The following is a 5902-nucleotide window of genomic DNA, read 5'->3' as shown; positions in this document are numbered from 1 at the left end:
GGGCTATTGTAAATAGAGCTGCAATGAACATTTTGGTACATGACTCTTTTTGAATTTTGGTTTCCTCAGGGTATATGCCCAGTAGTGGGATTGCTGGGTCATATGGTAGTTCTATTTGTAGTTTTTTAAGGAACCTCCATACTGTTCTCCATAGTGGCTGAACCAATTCACATTCCCACCAGCAGTGCAAGAGTGTTCCCTTTTCTCCACACCCTCTCCAGCATTTATTATTTCTAGATTTTTTGATGATGGCCATTCTGACTGGTGTGAGATGATATCTCATTGTAGTTTTGATTTGCATTTCTCTAATGATTAATGATGTTGAGCATTCTTTCATGTGTTTGTTGGCAGTCTGTATATCTTCTTTGGAGAAATGTCTATTTAGGTCTTCTGTCCATTTTTGGATTGGGTTGTTTGTTTTCTTGTTATTGAGCTGCATGAGCTGCTTGTAAATTTTGGAGATTAATCCTTTGTCGGTTGCTTCATTTGCAAATATTTTCTCCCATTCTGAGGGTTGTCTTTTGGTCTTGTTTATGGTTTCCTTTGCTGTGCAAAAGCTTTGAAGTTTCATTAGGTCCCATTTGTTTATTTTTGTTTTTATTTCCATTACTCTAGGAGGTGGGTCAGAAAGGATCTTGCTTTGATTTATCTCATAGAGTGTTCTGCCTATGTTTTCCTCTAAGAGTTTGATAGTTTCTGGCCTTGCATTTAGGTCTTTAATCCATTTTGAGCTTACTTTTGTGTATGGTGTTAGGGAGTGATCTAATCTCATACTTTTACATGTACCTGTCCAGTTTTCCCAGCACCACTTATTGAAGAGGCTGTCCTTTCTCCATTGTACATTACTGCCACCTTTATCAAAGATTAGGTGTCCATATGTGCATGGGTTTATCTCTGGGCTTTCTATCCTGTTCCATTGATCTATCTTTCTGTTTTTGTGCCAGTACCATACCGTCTTGATGACTGTAGCTTTGTAGTATAGTCTGAAGTCAGGGAGCCTGATTCCTCCAGTTCCTTCTTTCGTTCTCAAGATTGCTTTGGCTATTCGGGGTCTTTTGTGTTTCCATACAAATTGTGAAATTTTTTGTTCTAGTTCTGTGAAAAATGCCAGTGGTAGTTTGATAGGGATTGCATTGAATCTATAGATTGCTTTGGGTAGTAGAGTCATTTTCACACTGATGATTCTTCCAATCCAAGAACATGGTATATCTCTCCATCTATTTATATCATCTTTAATTTCTTTCATTAGTGTCTTATAATTTTCTGCATACAGGTCTTTTGTCTCCTTAGGTAGGTTTATTCCTAGATATTTTATTCTTTTTGTTGCAATGGTAAATGGGAGTGTTTTCTTGATTTCACTTTCAGATTTTTCATCATTAGTATATAGGAATGCCAGAGATTTCTGTGCATTAATTTTGTATCCTGCCACTTTACCAAATTCATTGATTAGCTCTAGTAGTTTTCTGGTAGCACCTTTAGGGTTCTCTATGTATAGGATCATGTCATCTGCAAACAGTGACAGCTTTACTTCTTCTTTTCCAATTTGGATTCCTTTTATTTCCTTTTCTTCTCTGATTGCTGTGGCTAAAACTTCCAAAACTATGTTGAATAATAGTGGTGAGAGTGGGCAACCTTGTCTTGTTCCTGATCTTAGTGGAAATGCTTTCAGTTTTTCACCATTGAGGATGATGTTTGCTGTGGGCTTGTCATATATAGCCTTTATTATGTTGAGGAAAGTTCCCTCTATGCCTACTTTCTGCAGGGTTTTTATCATAAATGGGTGTTGAATTTTGTCAAAAGCTTTCTCTGCATCTATTGAGATGATCATATGGTTTTTCTCCTTCAATTTGTTAATATGGTTTATCACATTGATAGATTTGCGTATATTGAAGAATCCTTGCATTCCTGGAATAAACCCCACTTGATCATGGTGTATGATCCTTTTAATGTGCTGTTGGATTCTGTTTGCTAGTATTTTGTTGAGGATTTTTGCATCTATGTTCATCAGTGATATTGGCCTGTAGTTTTCTTTCTTTGTGACATCCTTGTCTGGTTTTGGTATCAAGGTGATGGTGGCCTCGTAGAAGGAGTTAGGGAGTGGTCCTCCCTCTGCTATATTTTGGAAGAGTTTGAGAAGAATAGGTGTTAGCTCTTCTGTAAATGTTTGATAGAATTCGCCTGTGAAGCCATCTGGTCCTGGGCTTTTCTTTGTTGGAAGATTTTTAATCACAGTTTCAATTTCAGTGCTTGTGATTGGTCTGTTCATATTTTCTATTTCTTCCTGATTCAGTCTTGGCAGGTTGTGCATTTCTAAGAATTTGTCCATTTCTTCCAGATTGTCCATTTTATTGGCATAGAGGTGCTTGTAGTAATCTCTCATGATCTCTTTTATCTCTGCAGTGTCAGTTGTTACCTCTCCTTTTTCATTTCTAATTCTATTGATTTGAGTCTTCTCCCTTTTTTTCTTGATGAGTCTGGCTAGTGGTTTATCTATTTTGTTTATCTTCTCAAAGAACCAGCTTTTAGTTTTATTGATCTTTGCTATTGTTTCCTTCATTTCTTTTTCATTTATTTCTGATCTGATTTTTATGATTTCTTTCCTTCTGCTAGCTTTGGGGTTTTTTTGTTCTTCTTTCTCTAATTGCTTGAGGTGCAAGGTTAGGTTGTTTATTCGAGATGTTTCCTGCTTCTTAAGGTGGGCTTGTATTGCTATAAACTTCCCCCTTAGAACTGCTTTTGCTGCATCCCACAGGTTTTGGGTCGTTGTGTCTCCATTGTCATTTGTTTCTAGGTATTTTTTGATTTCCTCTTTGATTTCTTCAGTGATCTCTTCATTATTAAGTAGTGTATTGTTTAGCCTCCATGTGTTTGTATTTTTTACAGATCTTTTCCTGTAATTGATATCTAGTCTCATGGCGTTGTGGTCAGAAAAGATACTTGATACAATTTCAATTTTCTTAAATTTACCAAGGCTTGATTTGTGACCTAAGATATGGTCTATCTTGGAGAATGTTCCATGAGCACTTGAGAAAAATGTGTATTCTGTTGTTTTTGGATGGAGTGTCCTATAAATATCAATTAAGTCCATCTTGCCTAATGTATCATTTAAAGCTTGTGTTTCCTTATTTATTTTCATTTTGGATGATCTGTCCATGGGTGAAAGTGGGGTGTTTAAGTCCCCTACTATGAATGTGTTACTGTCGATTTCCCCTTTTATGGCTGTTAGTATTTGCCTTATGTATTGAGGTGCTCCTATGTTGGGTGCATAAATATTTACAATTGTTATATCTTCTTCTTGGATCGATCCCTTGATCATTATGTAGTGTCCTTCTTTGTCTCTTTTAATAGTCCTTATTTTAAAGTCTATTTTGTCTGATATGAGAATTGCTACTCCAGCTTTCTTTTGGCTTCCATTTGCATGGAATATCTTTTTCCATCCCCTTACTTTCAGTCTGTATGTGTCTCTAGGTCTGAAGTGGGTCTCTTGTAGACAGCATATATAAGGGTCTTGTTTTTGTATCCATTCAGCTAATCTGTGTCTTTTGGTGGGAGCATTTAGTCCATTTACATTTAAGGTAATTATCGATATGTATGTTCCTATTCCCATTTTCTAAATTGTTTTGGGTTCGTTATTATAGGTCTTTTCCTTCTCTTGTGTTTCTTGCCTAGAGAAGATCCTTTAGCATTTGTTGTAAAGCTGGTTTGGTGGTGCTGAACTCTCTCAGCTTTTGCTTGTCTGTAAAGGTTTTAATTTCTCCATCAAATCTGAATGAGATCCTTGCTGGGTAGAGTAGTCTTGGCTGCATGTTTTTCTCCTTCATCACTTTCAGTATGTCCTGCCACTCCCTTCTGGCTTGTAGGGTTTCTGCTGAGAGATCAGCTGTTAACCTTATGGGGATTCCCTTATGTGTTATTTGTTGTTTTTCCCTTGCTGCTTTTAATATGCTTTCTTTGTATTTAATTTTTGACAGTTTGATTAATATGTGTCTTGGCGTATTTCTCCTTGTATTTATCTTGTATGGGACTCTCTGTGCTTCCTGGACTTGATTAACTATTTCCTTTCCCATATTAGGGAAGTTTTCAACTATAATCTCTTCAAATATTTTCTCAGTCCCTTTCTTTTTCTCTTCTTCTTCTGGAACCCCTATAATTCGAATGTTGGTGCGTTTAATGTTGTCCCAGAGGTCTCTGAGACTGTCCTCAGTTCTTTTCATTCTTTTTTCTTTATTCTGCTCTGCAGTAGTTATTTCCACTATTTTATCTTCCAGGTCACTTATCCGTTCTTCTGCCTCAGTTATTCTGCTATTGATCCCATCTAGAGTACTTTTAATTTCATTTATTGTGTTGTTCATCGTTGCTTGTTTCATCTTTAGTTCTTCTAGGTCCTTGTTAACTGATTCTTGCATTTTGTCCAATCTATTGTCCATTCTATCTCCAAGATTTCGGATCAACCTTACTATCATTATTCTGAATTCTCTTTCAGGTAGACTGCCTATTTCCTCTTCATTTGTTAGGTCTGGTGCATTTTTATCTTGCTCCTTTATCTGCTGTGTGTTTTTCTGTCTTCTCATTTTGCTTATCTTACTGTGTTTGGGGTCTCCTTTCGCAGGCTGCAGGTTTGTAGTTCCTCCTGTTTTTGATGTCTGTCTCCAGTGGCTAAGGTTGGTTCAGTGGGTTGTGTAGGCTTCCTGGTGGAGGGGACTAGTGGCTGTGTTGTGGTGGATGAGGCTGGATCTTGTCTCTCTAGTGGGCAGGTTCACGTCTGGTGGTGTGTTTGGGGGTGTCTGTGGCCTTATTATGATTTTAGGCAGCCTCTCTGCTAATGGGTGGGGTTGTGTTCCTGTTTTGCTAGTTGTTTGGCATAGGTTTTCCAGCACTGTGGCTTGCTGGTCGTTGAGTGAAGCTGGGTGCTGGTGTTAAGATCGAGGTCTCTGGGAGATTTTCGCCGTTTGATATTATGTGGAGCTGGGAGGTCTCTTGTTGATCAGTGTCCTGAAGTTGGCTGTCCTACCTCAGAGGCAGAGCCCTGCCTCCTGGCTGGAGCACCAAAAGCTTTTCATCCACAGGCTCAGGATAAAAGGGAGAAAAAGTAGAGGGAATTAGTAGAAGTATGAGGAAAGAAAGAAGGAAAGGAGGGTAGGAAGGAAGGAAGAAAGAAAGAAAGAAGCAAAGAAGGAAAGAAGGCAAGAAGGAAAGGAGGGAGGGAGGGAGGGAGGAAGGAAGGAAGGAGGGAAAGAAGGAAAAAAGACAGAAAGAAAAAAGATACAGTAAAAATAAAATAAAGTATAATAAAGTTATTGAATTAAAAAATTCTTATTTAGAAGAAAAAAAAAAAGGGACGGAAAGAACCTTAGGACAAATGTTGGAAGCAAAGCTATACAGACAAAATCTTACACAGAAGCATACACATACACCCTCACTAAAAGAGGTAAATGGGGAAAAATCCTAAATCTTGCTGTCAGAGACCACCTCCTCAATTTGGGATGATTCGTTGTCTAAAGGAGGGAAGGAAGGACGGAAAGAAAGAAAGAAAGAAAGAAGGTAAAGTATAATAAGGTTATTAAAATTAATTATTAAGAAAAAAAAAATTTAAAAAAAAAACATGGACGGATAGAACCCTAGGACAAATGGTGGAAGCAAGACTATACAGACAAGATCTCACACAGAAGCATACACATACACATTCACAAAAAGAGGAAAGGGGAAAAAATCATAGATCTTGCTCCTAAAGTCCACTTCCTTAATTTGGGATGATTGGTTGTCTATTCAGGTATTCCACAGATGCAGGGTACATCAAGTTGATTGTGGAGCTTTAATCCGCTGCTTCTGAGGCTGCTGGGAGAGGTTTCCCTTTCTCTTCTTTGTTCTCACAGCTCCCAGGGCTAAGCTTTGGATTTGGCCC

The sequence above is a fragment of the Aethalodelphis obliquidens genome, unplaced genomic scaffold (genome assembly GCF_003676395.1).
Source record: "Aethalodelphis obliquidens isolate GAN/ISIS:26980383/991018 unplaced genomic scaffold, ASM367639v1 scaffold106, whole genome shotgun sequence".
Classification (NCBI taxonomy): domain Eukaryota; kingdom Metazoa; phylum Chordata; class Mammalia; order Artiodactyla; family Delphinidae; genus Aethalodelphis; species Aethalodelphis obliquidens.
This window is presented reverse-complemented; position numbering follows the sequence as displayed.